Here is a 14274-nt window from a genome sequence, read left to right as displayed (position 1 = left end):
ACTTATATACTTTAAGAGAAGGGACAGTACCTGTTGTCTTGAAGGAGAGCTAAACAGACCTAGGAGATCAACCTATTTTTCTGCCTGGATTTTCAGGATTGTTCTTCTTTACTATTTTCAAAAGAATAATCAAATCCCCAAATGAACTTGAATAAAATTGCTTGTTCTTTTGAGTTTGATGGACTAGTTATTTTTAGTCAGGTTTAGTCACTAGAAGAAAGTTCTTTTTTTTTTTAGAGAGAGTTTTCACAGATCCTTAAGGATTTTTATAACACTTTAGAAGCACAGGAAAAACACTCTGCAGCACTTGTGATGCTTTCAATGTATTTTAAATGCTTTAATGAAAAACTCCACAAAGTCTCGCCACGAAACAATGTTATACGTATAAGAATATTAACACTTGTATTGTAGCCCAGTTACTGAAATTTTTTTTTTTCTATTTTATCCAAAATCTGGTACTTCACTTTAATACACTACGAAATAGTTTAGCCGATTTTTATTGTATGTCAGTAGCTATCAATTTTGGCATATATAAGAAAAAAAACAGTAAATTTTTTTCTTTTTTTGTTTTATTTTCCGATAAGGCTTTTAATGGCTAATGATGTTCCCAATAGGTTTTTTCATCTTTTGCAGAGAGTTTATTCCCTTCAGTAACAAGATGCAGAACGACAGTGAAGGAGTCTAAGGAACTTTATATGTAGAAGAGACTCTCCCTCATACTATTAACATGCTCAGCCTACCCCTCATGTAACTTGCACCAGGTCTAAGAGATCAGATCACAAAGAAGCTGATCTCACATCTGGAAGCATGCCCAGTGAAGCAAATGCCTTCATTTTTCTCCATAGTGAAGTCAAAGAAGGAAAAAAAATGGATGCATCATGGATTTGTGAGAAAGACTGTACTTAATGTAATCGATGGATAATCTGATCCATTTTCAGCCTTATTTTTGCTCTACCTAAAAACTGAACCCCAAGCCCTTGATTCCTGCATACTGCTCAGGAAGGAGCAGAACTTTTTTGGTGTATGTATATACATGTATGTACATATATCTGTAAATATATATATATATCTGTAAATATATATGTGTGTATATATACACATGTGTATGTGTACTTTAATACATAAACACACATTTAAACAAGAGATGAAAGAGGGGGGCACAGGTCAGCACGCTCAGAGTAGTTCATAGTATTTGGGCAAAAATGATCTGTTTGGGTTGATGCCTTGCATATCAAGCAGTGTTTGTATGCAGCCTAATGCTATAGGAATAAGCAATTCTAAACCACAACTCTAGCAAATAAACATTGCACAGATTTCTGTTATACCCTGCCCTGCAAAATTTCCTTCTTATTTCCTTCTTATTTTCCTTCTTTTTTTTCACTGAGGAAATTTATACACTGAGGCTTAAGCACCCAAACCTGAGGTTTGCTTTTTCTTTCGCACAGGCAGGCAGAAAGTGCATGTTTTTCTGGTTAGATGGCTTTTATGACTTGGAAAATGGATATTGCAATCTCAGTATGCAATTGATGCATGGTGCACAGATGCAGTGCCTTGGAAAACATTTGCATTGACTATCATGATGTTTTCCTAATTAGATGCCTCTGAATACAGATCTATTTCCAGCATGGTTTTTACGTTGAACTGCACAACAAATTCAGTGCAACTGGCAGTTTAGCTTACCCAAATGCCATCAACAGAAGTTAGCTGAAATAAATGAAAGAGGCAGTAATGTGCTCGTAGCATTAACATTAGCATTTCATGGCCTTTAGCTAGCTCAGGCAATAAACAAACTTGAATTGTGAAAAGTTTCGTGCTTATGTGGACAGAAGGGTGTCTGATGGCTGAAGGCTCATTGCCACTTCTCATCAGACACCCATCGCTTGCCTTTTCTGATGGGGTTTTGAGAACCTTAACCATGGCTATAAAGTATCTTGCTCTCCAAGAGAGGGTTAAAGGTGGGAAGTAGAACAAAGGAAGGTAAAATGGGGGATGGATGTCAAAGAAAACACTTTGAATAAGCTGAATGAAGGAGTAGCTCACCGGGATGCAGTGTCTCTCCCTCTTAGGTTACTGATTGAACTGATGGAGGTTTGCTGATTGAAAACCAGCAGACGTGGATTGTGATTAAAGGTTTTTCCCTCTGGTTATCCTTCAACAAACAGCTCATGTGAAACACGGGCTGTAGGGAGGGCGAGACAATCTCTGTTAGGATTTCTGGTGAAATTCAGAAGAGGTACCTATGTTTTCTCATATCATCCTACTCTTTCCACCACTGCTGGAAGCAAAAATGCTTTTAAGTACCTGGAGCTGCATATATAAAATACAGCTGAAGTATGATTTTAACCACTGCCTCAAGCTGATTTCCTAGAGCCACAGACAGGCAGGGATGTGAGTGGTTACACTGTCAGAAGTGCTGAGCACCCAGCAGCCCTCCCCACAGAAGCCTATTTGGTACTGACTGGAAGTGGCTCTTCTAGAAATGATCCATCATGGTGAGAAACATGATTTCGCCCAGCGATTAATGCCGTGACGTTATCGAGTGATGGCACAGGAAGGGAAGGGACAGTGCAGAGCCGGCAGCAGGCACAGAAGTGATGGGGGAGCTGCTCTGGTAGGACAAAATGGTGCCAAAAGCCTAGCTGAGATGGGGTCTGATGAGGGAAGCGAAGAGGGGGAAAAGAAAAATCTCACTTTTCTGGAAGTCAAAACTGTGTTGAATTGCTGTCATTTTTTGTCAAATTGTGTCTTTTTTTTGAGGAACATGGATTGCTTCAAGTATTGGGACTAAAGAAGTATTGTAGCAGGATAAAAGCTCAAAATGGATTTATTTCAATAGGTGAACTATATGCTCCCTCAGCAATTGTGTGTTGGAGCCCCATATTAGGCGTAATGAAGGAAGGGAGTTGGTTTCTGCTCTGGTTGAAGCAGATTCGCTGCCCCAGATTTGATTTCAGATTAATAGGGAGTAAGTTTGCCTCTGACAAGAAATCCTCTAGTGGAAGGGAGCAGGTGACAGGGGTCGTGGGGTTTATGGCTCTCTGTTGCCTGTGGGTGGCACACTTGACAAAAGAAAAAATTGTCCAGGGTGGGAAAACACTTCTAGTCAACAGAAGTTCCTCAAAAGAAAAAAAAAAAAAAAAAGACACTTAAAATCGGAATTTTTCCCAGGAGCACTGTATGGAGTGACTGCACCTACCTTGCTTTAAAGGACCACACTTTATTTTATTCATGTACCAAGGGGAAAACCAAATCAACCACAAACTCCCTGCTGCAATGGTTCAGCCTATACTATATGCCAAGACCTGAGCTTTCATCCATGGCGTCAACCTTCTAGTGGGCTCCTCAGCAAAGGTCCTTCCCAGAGCTTTGCAGACTGCCACCCAGGCTCCACCAGCTCGAAGAGCAGAGACCAAGCTGCTGGGACCTCTGCTGTGCTCTGCTGCTGAGCTCATAGCTTATGGAGGACTTGAAGACCAGCCAGAGAGGGGCAGAGACCTGGTACTACCCAGGGAGTGATGGTGAGAGCTTTCCCCCCCCGCCACCACCTCCTGAGTGCCTGAGCTGGCTGCCACATGCTGCTTCGTTTCCCCCAAATGATGTCATTGCTTGAGAACAAATACTAAGATGTTATCACAAAAAGTTTACACGTGCACCTTACTGCCAAAGGGTCTTCAGTTCTTCATGTCATTTTTATATAAATGTGCCTTCAGCCACCATGAGAACTGCAACTCCAAAGAGCAAAAATTTTAATTCTTTTCCAGAAGATTGCAGTTTACTTAAACACCTGCTAGCTTTATCCTGGCAGGCTAGGCTAGGATTGCTCTGGTATTTTACTGTAGCTTAGTGTTTGATGATCAGTTTATTCCATGAATTTTTTTCAGGCAATAAATACTAGCTGTATGTGGCGAAGCATCTGGAGCCATTTGTTAGTCCAGCACACAAGGGAAGCAGAGTAGTCAGCATGACCATGGTCTAATTTTGAGGCTAGGTTTTATTTATGTCAGCTGGTCAAACTACATCCTTTCATGCACTGTGACTGTAAAAGTAACTGCAGTAGTAATGGTCCATCAATAAGGCAAATTGCACCTCCAAAAAGAAGAAAAGGCATTGCACTTTCTGCCATGAGTACGTAGGCGATTTTGCATGGCAGAGGAGAGAATAGCCGTGAGATTTAGCACAGCTTCAGCAGAAGCCATTTCCAGTTCCTTTGCGTGGTACTGAACCATAGGGGCTAATTGCAAGGCAGCCTGCAGAGCGGTTCATCAATATAGATCTAACATAGCTTGTGAGAACAACAATTTTAAAACCATTTTTGTTGCTTGGAAATTTGGGAATACAGAAGGCAATATGACTGCTGTAGCATAAAAATACAGCATGGTATAGTCCATGCTTGCTCTCATCAGTAATTAGACAATGACAAAAGGTTGTTTTCCAAGACTTTCACACCCTAAAAAGATAGGTCTTGATAGCAAGTGCATCTCATGCATTATCAGCAATATATCAGCTCCTTTTTCAGCTGAGGAAGTAAGCAAAGACTTGTTGAAAAGAGGGGAGCTTGTTTTTCTGATGACTCAAGCTAAAGCAATATCAAAATATTTCTGAAGTCTGTCTCTTGGTATACAGTTAGTTGAAAGGGGAACAGGTCTGCATAAATATTTTCAAGATTGAAGGGAATTGTTAGCAGTGTTTGTAAATATAATCAGTATGCTGCCATAAAACTGTCTGTAGTTGACAATGTATCATGATGTGCAGCTGGTAACACTAAAGTTAACTTTGGAAGAAACGACTCTGCCTTCAAAGAAATAGAAAAGAGAATTACTAAAGGCTCGTTTAGTTCATACACTGCCGAAACAACAAAGCACGCTCTCACTAAGATATCAGGTTTGCTTTAAAGTCTGTAGGACAGGAGGTTTCCGTCACCTTTCCCTCTCTGCCAGCAGATTGCTCATGTCAGCCTTGACAAGTGGGCATTTTTGAGGCACAGAGTACTCAGCTCTGCACAGGAAAGCACAAAGAAACATAAAATGTTCTGCAGATATAACAAATGACTTTTTAATATTAGTTTATATTTGCTAAGTTGTAATTCTTCAGCCTCTTAAAGATGGTGAAGATGCAGATAGGTGAATGCTGCTCTTTTAATACTAAAAACCATGACAATCTTAAAATTAGAACAATCTCATCCTGTATGTGCTGAAGTTTGACATAATGCATTAGCTGAAGGTTAAATTACAACAAAGAACAGATGACAGATTACTTGTTCATAAGAGCAACTCTTCTCTAAAAAAAAATATGCAAAATTACTTAATTCACTGCTGCACATTTGTTCTCAAATAGCTGAATTCACATTCTGATTTCTGTGAGGAAAATTTTTATTCACTCTTTGAACTACATTTTCTGAAGGAAGGGAAAAGATGACTTTGAAAACTGCAGACGTGTGCAAAAGGGGGAAACTTCTGATTGATTCATGTTTGTTTGTACCATGTATGTGTGAATTGAAATACTAAGTAAAGTGTGTATGTATGTTGAGGAGGGCATCAGGAATCCTGTATTAGAGAAGGTCAGGTTCTATTTTCAAATGTCTTAATTTTTCAGAATTCTAGCTTTCTCTCACACTTAATAGTTATGGCATTTGCTGTGTAAATTCCTAACTCAAATATACCAGCAGAAAGACGACCTTGCCAGATTGCAGAAATATGCTAAATATTAAATCCCTTAAGGCTTAGGCTTCGCTCACACATGCAAAGAAGTTTCAAGAAATTATTATGGAATACGAATATGCATTACAGTTACACTGAACTTACATAATATCTTAAACAAGAAAGTAAAAGTTTGTAATAACTGAATTTTATATATCACAGCCATAGGAAAATTCAGGGAAAAAAAAATCCTGGGATGCTAAGGCAAACATATATCTCTAAAGGATCCCCTGTTTTTCATGTTGTCCCTTATTTTCACCCAATAAAGGCAGTACCTCTCTTACCAAAGATCTCTGTCACTCATTTCTCCTTATCCAGATGCCAAGGCAAACAGATGAGCCACCAGTTCCTCCAGCTATTCCTCTCCAGGAATTCAATTAGAGAAAATGATTGCTTGGTGAATATACTTCCCATTAGCTTCCCCTGGACCTTGAACTAAGCTTCATTTGTAAAGCAGAAATAACCCACTCAGCGTGGTTCTCCAAAGAGTAATTTCTTTTAAAGGTCATGCATGCACTTTTGAAAGAACTGAATGTGAGGAATTATTAGAGCGTTTTTGTCTTCCAGAATTTTTAAAATGTACATGTGTTTGCACCCACATGGGCAATACGTATAGCTAAACACAATAGTTGGATGCGCTGGCCAGAAACTCACCTCATATCTAAATATCTCACATCTAGCATCTTTTTAAATTGATCGTTTGTCCACAGAAGAGAGCTGAAAATAACCTGTTCTCTGACTGACAGTTTAGTTAATGAACTTAACTAGATAACCCTGTAAGGTCTGAAGTTAAATACCATAGCTAAGAAAAGATATTACCCCTGGTTTTCTCCTCACTCTGACTTCACTAAGTGTAACAGTTCCAAGACAAAAGACAAGGGTTATAGCCCAGCGCCCAGAAAAAATCCCAGCTACTTAAATTGTTCCATTACTGAAGTACAAAGACAATCATCCATCAACATGTCAACAAAGTTTTAAAAGGTGGCTCCTCATTTTTTCCAGGAGAAATAGTGCTTTCTACATGACTTTGGAAACTACGCTAAAAAAACAGGAAAAAGAAGAAGAAAAAAAAAAGAACTTTTAACCCCAGAGACTGAGACTTGCTTCTTATTTTAGCAATGCAGCTGTTACCAAGGTAGGTAGCAGAGATGCAGTACACTTCTCTAAAACTTCAGCTGAATGCAGAGCCTCTCATGTTGCACTAAGTGGGAAAATAATACGGTTATTCTGCTGAACAGGGTATTTAGAAAGAAATCCTTCTTAGATCACTCAATTTGGTTGATTGTATGTAGGTGAGAAACAGATTTCTCTAAAATATTTGGTCCTGGTTAGTGAGAGAAGCACAGTGTCAGGCTGTAGCAATGAGCTCTTGTTCCTTCTTTCTTTTCAGGTTAGAGGAAAAAAGGGTCTGTAAAAATTATTGATTTCTCACTAACAATTTCCAACTGATTTTTGACTGTAGAATGAAAATCCCTAAACTGCTGTAAAGTGAAGTCATAAATATCCTGGGTTATATAATAACAGCCTCACATGCTCCTTAAAAGTGATTCCTTCAGTATAATTTACTAATCTCTCATTTTTTCCAAGTTTGGTGAAAACTGGTTTGCAAGTAGTCCACCTCCAATGCCTGGTCTCTGTTGTTGAGGGATTTATTAGATGTGTTTCCAAGTCTCCATTAACTGCGACTTTCCAGTCTATTAACTATTTACATCTGGTATCACATAAGCATTTCTAACATAAGCACTGCTGTAGTGAATGTAGATGCTATATAAATAATGAAGGAGTAATGGATTGGATCAACTCCATCTGGAAGCGGGATAAACCTCCCTATCTCAGGCAGGAGCTCATTCCATAGGACCAAAGCGAGGTGAGCTTCTCACTGGAGAAAGAGGCTGGAATCTTTCAAGGCTGTGTTGGAAGACAGCTTGCTGCAGCCACCGAAACCTGCAGCAGAACCTAAACAGGCAACGGGTCAGCTTGGTTTGCCCTCCAGAAAAGGGAATTTCAGCGCCAGGAAAAGGTCCTGTTCCTCCAGAGTCCAGCTTTAAAGCTGGACTTTACTGAGCAGATGTGTCCCACGTAACTGCAGAAGCTGAGAAGAATGGGCTCCCTCGTCAGGCTCGGCCATTTCTAATACAGCAGAGACGGCAGCGAGGAGCTCACAGGAGCACGTTCACAGACACAGCGATTACCAGGCTGCTGTACTCTTCCCCTGATGTATGCAGACACCTGACGTTCATCTTGCACTTTGCAGTCCCAGAAAGATGTCTGTAGTAGCTGTACCTCAGCAATAGTATTGCACCTGCCAGGAATTACAGGCACCGCTGCTCTGAGCTTTTGAGACACAGGGCACATTTGAAATTAATTCAAACAGTAGTGAGGAAAATACCTGTTCCATAATATTGGTTCTTTCTCAAAACTCTCCTTGCAGGCAAATCTTGCACAACTGCTAATAGATGCAGATGTATAACAAGGCAGAATTTGTTTTTATTTTTGATGCAACAGACGTATCAAAAAACAATCAGATGTCACTGCAGCTATGTTTATAAATGGATGGCCAATAACTGGAAGCTGGTGCAAATTAAGTCAGATTTATTTTGCTTTAGGTGAGAGCTTGTTAATAACAGTGAAATGCACTATGAAGAGAGGTGCTGCTAAACCTCCTTGCTTGGCAGAAACCTCATCCATCACAGAATTGCTGCAGTGGAATATAGCACATTTACACAGTCTGTGAAAGATTTGCAAAAGCACCCAGGAGATTAAAGCGCGTAAGTGCCAATGACTTTAAATGGTACTTGCTTTTGCAAATTTCATCCCCTGAGACTTCCGTAAACTTAATAATGCACAAAAATACAGTCTGAAGTGCGATCCAGCTTTACATAAGCTTGGCGAGTCTTGCTTTTGTTTTAATTTGACTGATAGTGTAAGGAGAAAACAAAAATAACTGCTTTTTCAGAAATTATCAGACTGGAAAGCAGCCTTTATAATAATACTTAACTCCTAGGCTCACTAATACAAGTGTTCCTAAATGCCAACAGATAAGATGTTTTTCAGTGGAAATCAACAGGTTAGTTTACGTCAGAGAAGAGACAAGCAAAGGGAATTAACTGGCCTTGACTAATCATCTCACCTAAAGAATACCGCTGCTGACAGAGCACATGAAAATGGATTCACAGGAGGGAATAACGTAGCCCAAAGTACGCAAACAAAAAGTAACCTTTTAAAGTTGATTTGCATCAGAGGCCTTGGCCTATTGTCTAAAAATAATAATGTTGACTCCAGCAACCCAATCGAGCCTTATCTGTAGTGTATCAACAGAAAGGCTATTCATCTGGGAATGTTTTAGCAAGAAGCAGCAGGAAAATCAAGAGAGTGAAATCTGGTTGCTAGGACAAAGAAAAAGCAACACAAGTGTGTGCCTGTTCCTGCCACAATAGCTAAGGCACTCCCTGAAAGACTCGCAGCAGCTGAGAAATCAACTTTCTGTGTAAATGTGTCTTCCTTGGCCACGTGGTTTTGTATTCCCCGAGATGCAAAACAATTTTCAGTGGGGTTTTGCAAGTCTTAGATCCACCACCTACATATTGTCAGCTATTTCCAAGGCAGAGAGCTAGAAGGACACTCCAGAACTGGCAAGCAGGCTGCTGCTCTGCAGCGACGTGAATTGCAAAGGGCACTGGGTGATGTCTTCAAGGTCTTCTGATGAATATCCTTTTGAATGAAGCAGTTGCTTCCCCACACACACACACTTTGCGACCTGTTTTGTTATCACTTAGGTCTTGTTGTGTGGCAACACAAGACACCTCACCAAAGCTGCCCATGGGCTGCCCACCTGTGCCTGCAGGCACGCTGCATCCACCAGCAAGAGCAGGCTGTGGGGAGGCGGAGTTTTAGGAGACTCGCAGACGGACGTGGAGTGATAAATTTTGAGGTGATAACTTTCAGTACCGGTAGCGGGGAAGCAGATCCAAGAGTTTTATCTCGCCTTTCTGCAGCACATCCTCACTTGTGCTGCAGTCCTGCAGCCCAGCCCTCTGCTCCACGCTGCCGGGCTGCTTGTGCAGTGAGGTGGCAGGCGATGCAAATAAAATTCAAGGGCAGAAACAAAGCGTAAGTCGCACTGGTGCACCCAGGGCTGTTCTCCAGCGCCTGCTTTCCTGTGTAGCAGTTGCACATCGCTGGCGTACATTTGAGCCAGAGCTCTGACTGCGCGTTGGCACTGAAGGAATGCTGTGCAGATGAAAAAGGGATGTTTATCGTTTTGTGTTTGTTTCCTCAAAGGAGAATTGTCTGCTTCTATGCAGGCAAAAAATGTCATCAAGAGAATTCCCCTTCTCACTGGATACTTTCAGGATTTCCTTTACTCTTTTTATTTTTACTCTCTTAATTTTTTCTTTGTTGCTAGTCCTAATCTTGAAGCTTTGGCAGCTATAAACTATAAATACTGTTGAAAATTACTTATTTAAATTAGCCTTATTGACTACAAAGCTCGCAGGATTACAATTTCAATGTGCAGCACAGAATCAAGAAAATGGACTTTTAATTCAGATGATGGGTGCTAACTCATGTACATACGTAAGAACGGAGCAAATGTAGGTAGCTCTCTAATGCCAAGAAAAACTTACATTAATGGAAAGTGCTTCTTTAACTATGAAATGACCATTTACTTCTTTTGTATAAAAGTACATAGAATATGATGCATAATGCATGTTTTTCCCTTGTATGCATCTGCACAGCAATACTGAAAAAGAGCAGAAATAGAGGAGCTAATCATCCATCTTTTTGTTATGCAGCAGATGTCAATAAACTGGAGTTTGTGTTCCATTCTATTAAAATCCCAATGTCCCAGGCAATAACCTATCTTTCAATAAACACAGGTCTAATGTCCATTGAGATGTGAGCCAATGCTGAGTGGAAAAGAACTTCTGCGTTTACCTACTTCCAAATTGTATTTTATCCATTTTCATTTACCAGATAAAAACAATTGATTGCCTTAACTTATCCTTTGTAAAGAAAAAGCCTCTATGATCAGGGGAATATTGATGGCAGAAGAATTCTAGTGGAATAAAATTGCTTTCCCTGTGAACAATTATTTTAATTTCTCCAACTACGATGTCTCCCAATTCACTTTTTAAGCCCTAGATGCAAGAGATGTTTTGAGTCTTCTCCAGAGACCGTAGGTACTGTATGTCAGGGGAAAGTCTAGGGGGCAAACTACAGGATGATGGATCAAATACTGAGGTTTTTATTTTTAACTCTAAGACAGAATTTACATAGCACAGCTGTGATCCCTAAACGCCTGCCAATTGCCTTGCATAACTTGAACACATTGCAATGCCTCAGCGCTTGCGATGTTGCCCAGGTATCCCCTAAAGACAACACTCGACTGTTTAGTTTTACATAACCGAACGGGAAATATCTAAGTAATTCATTATATCAGCAAAAGAGTGAGTGGGAAATTAAATGCTCCAGCTCTTCAACATTAGGCAATCACCTCCCTTCCCTGCCACTGTTCCCCCTCCACCCACCCTTCCTGCTGTAATTCTCTACCCACACCCTATGCCTCTTCTTTAATGCACTGTCATTACAAATGTCCCCTTCACCTTCCTCATAACCCTTCCCTTTCCACTACAGCAATCACCTTCACTCACCCCTGCTCCCACGCTTTCCTACCATCTCCCACCAGCGTGTCCACTTTGTCCTCTTCCCCAGTTGCTGGGTTCTGACAAGCAGTGCCCGATGCTGGGACCACTCCGGGCTTTAGGGGACGGTGTTGACTCCACAGCCCTGTGGCTGATCAACTAAAAGGTCTAACGCTGGTGCTTATTTTTGGCCCGTCTGGCGTTTTGGCAATGAGTCTTGCCTGTTCATGTCAGCCAGCTGCCCAGCCAGGCAGGCAGATGCCTGCTCCCATCAGCTAACAAATTACACCTCAAGCAAGCCCCACCTCAAGGCTGTGCAGGACCGGGCTGAGTTTTGTCTAAATATCTGATAATCAGAGACTTAAAACAAACAAACAAAACATAGTCCTACAAAGGGGACCCGTGTACCTCCATGTGACCATTAAAGCGGGGATCAGACACACTTCCCACACCCGGCTTGCGGGCAGCACCGCATCACCTGCGCAGAAGTGGGGAAAGTGGGGCTGCACCAACCCTGGGCAGGGGCACAGCAAAGCAGGGACGCGACCAGCAACGTCCCTGCTGCTGAGAGGAGCCAATTTGCAGCCACCGCAACAACTGAGTTTGGCCACACCGTGAGGAGGATTATAGGCATGCCCATGCCACACAAAGAAGTGTGTCACTGTGGCTTGTGTGTGTGACCTGAACTATTTTAATGTGTTTGGGAGATCTGCCAGTCTTCTGCAGGTGTGTCAGTTTTCCCCTTGCTGTAGTTATTATTGTTGTTGTTATTAATCATTGCCACCATCTTGTGGGGTTTTGTTTATATCATTCACTATATTAAATGTGAGCTTGGCTCCCAAGAAGAAATGACAATGGTTAAAGAAAAACAGTGATATCATTTTGCCAAAAGCTGCAAACTAAATACAGAAAGCCACTATACTTTGTGTACTTGATCAGGCCAACAGATCATCCCTTCACACACCCTCCCTCTGTCACATTAGTCCTGAAGACTTCAGTGGGAATATTTATGGTGGAAACTACTACTGAATGTGAGTAATAGGATCAGTTTGGCCTTTGTGAAAGACCATTAAATCACAATGCACTGAGAAGGGGCAAGAGTCCTCAGGCCTATTTCAAGAGCTATTTTTAGATATGGATATTCAGACTTTTCTTGTCAAATAATTAGTCATCACAAGTAAAGGCAAGATAACATTTGAGAATAAAATAGGAAGTCATTGAAACCTTTTCTGAGCTTCCAAAAAAGGTTGAGTTAGAGATCATTGAAGCCTCCGCACCTGACTGTAATAATTTAGTAATAGGAAAGGGGAAAGCACAAAAAAAGCCTGAACCAATTACCATTCTTGCCCAATTTGAAGGCCAAAGAACTGCAGATAAAGACATTTACCTGGATTTCTGTATCCCACCAGTATTGCAGAGGTGCAGTGGGACTATAAAATTAAGAAAGGTGTTTTACAGCCAATATAGTCTCTTGTAGAAAAGAAGGGGAAAATCCTGACTAGACAGAGAGACTGCAGAGCGGCTCCATTTTCACGGGAAATTATGTTCCGACTTTAAGCCAGCAAAATAATGTCACAAAAAATGCCAAAAGCCATGTAAATTTGTGGTAAGGGGATCATCACTTGTAAAATAGTCAAGATAATTACGCTGCTATGCTTGGCACTGGTTACATTTCATTTGGATGGATGCATTTCATTTCAGGCATACAGATAAATTGGCAGAGTTTAACTGAGAATAACAAAAAATGAGGAAAAGGGTTGGAAAAGGAGACCTATGAGATAAGGTTAGGGAAACTGAGTATAGCTGGCCTGGAACAAATTAATCTAAATGGCAGGAGAGGGGATTTAGGTTAAGTACAAACCAACCTTTATAGCTTTAAGAAAAGTTCAGCCATGGAACAAGCTGCCAAGGAAGGTTTTAGCCTCTCCATCACTAGAGATACTAAAAGGCAGGACACCATCTGTCAGGGAGAGTTTAGGGATTTAAAAAAAAGAAAAAAAAAAAGCACTGCCACAGTTTAAGAGTTGAGCTAAATAACCCATTCATGACTAGACTTCAATGGACTAGAAATGGCATGGCTTCTCTTTTTAGGGTAGGTTCCTAGTTCTTTTCACTGTGAAGATTGTCTTGATCGTATTAACCAATACAGGTCAATTCTGCTGGTTTCAGACTGGGAAGGATATCTGTGTTTGAATATTCACAGGAGACAGATGTCTAACTATTAATTTAATCATATCAATAATACGCTCTCCTTTTTTTTCCCATCAAGCTTTTAACATGTGTATAGAGCTGATATTGAAAAAAGAATATTTAATTTAGGTTAAACGATAATTAAAACTTGAAGTTTGTTGCATCCCTTAGAATTGTGAGTAAATAATGGGCCAGCCCAGACCTGTCCAGTGACCTGGGGCTTCTGATAACCACATTCAAAAAGATTTCAGATGAGGTGAAAACTGTGGTGAGTGGTAAATGATCAATAATGGACATAAAGGCGTTTCTACAGTGCCACACAGTTATGGCACTGAGATGACACTGGAGTCTGAGCATCTTTTGCAGCCTCACAGCAAACTGCTGACTGTCCGAAGACACCTTAGGAAGCTTCTGCTTGCTGCAAGGCATCTGCTAGCTTGTGGGTCTTAAGGCAACATTAACCAACCTAGCCCAAATGGCCTTCAGTGGTGATTCAGCTGAACCGCTGGGACTTTATTTTGGAAGTTTCCACAGTCAGCTGCCAGGTCTAAAACGGGAGCTGGCAGGTAATGACTGAGGGTAGCAGAGGGCACCTAAGACACCTCTCAGATGCAGAGGCCTCTGGTGACACCTCCATGAAAGCACCACCATGGAGGGTGAGATGTGCACCACAGCCATGTCCCAGACGTGGGCTGTTAAAGCTCCTGGGTGAGTACCGTGTCCTCCCTCCTGCACACACCCCCTCA

Source organism: Mycteria americana, chromosome 1 (genome assembly GCF_035582795.1).
Source record: "Mycteria americana isolate JAX WOST 10 ecotype Jacksonville Zoo and Gardens chromosome 1, USCA_MyAme_1.0, whole genome shotgun sequence".
Taxonomy (NCBI): domain Eukaryota; kingdom Metazoa; phylum Chordata; class Aves; order Ciconiiformes; family Ciconiidae; genus Mycteria; species Mycteria americana.
The sequence above is the reverse complement of the archived record's forward strand: the minus strand, read 5'-3'. Positions refer to the sequence as shown.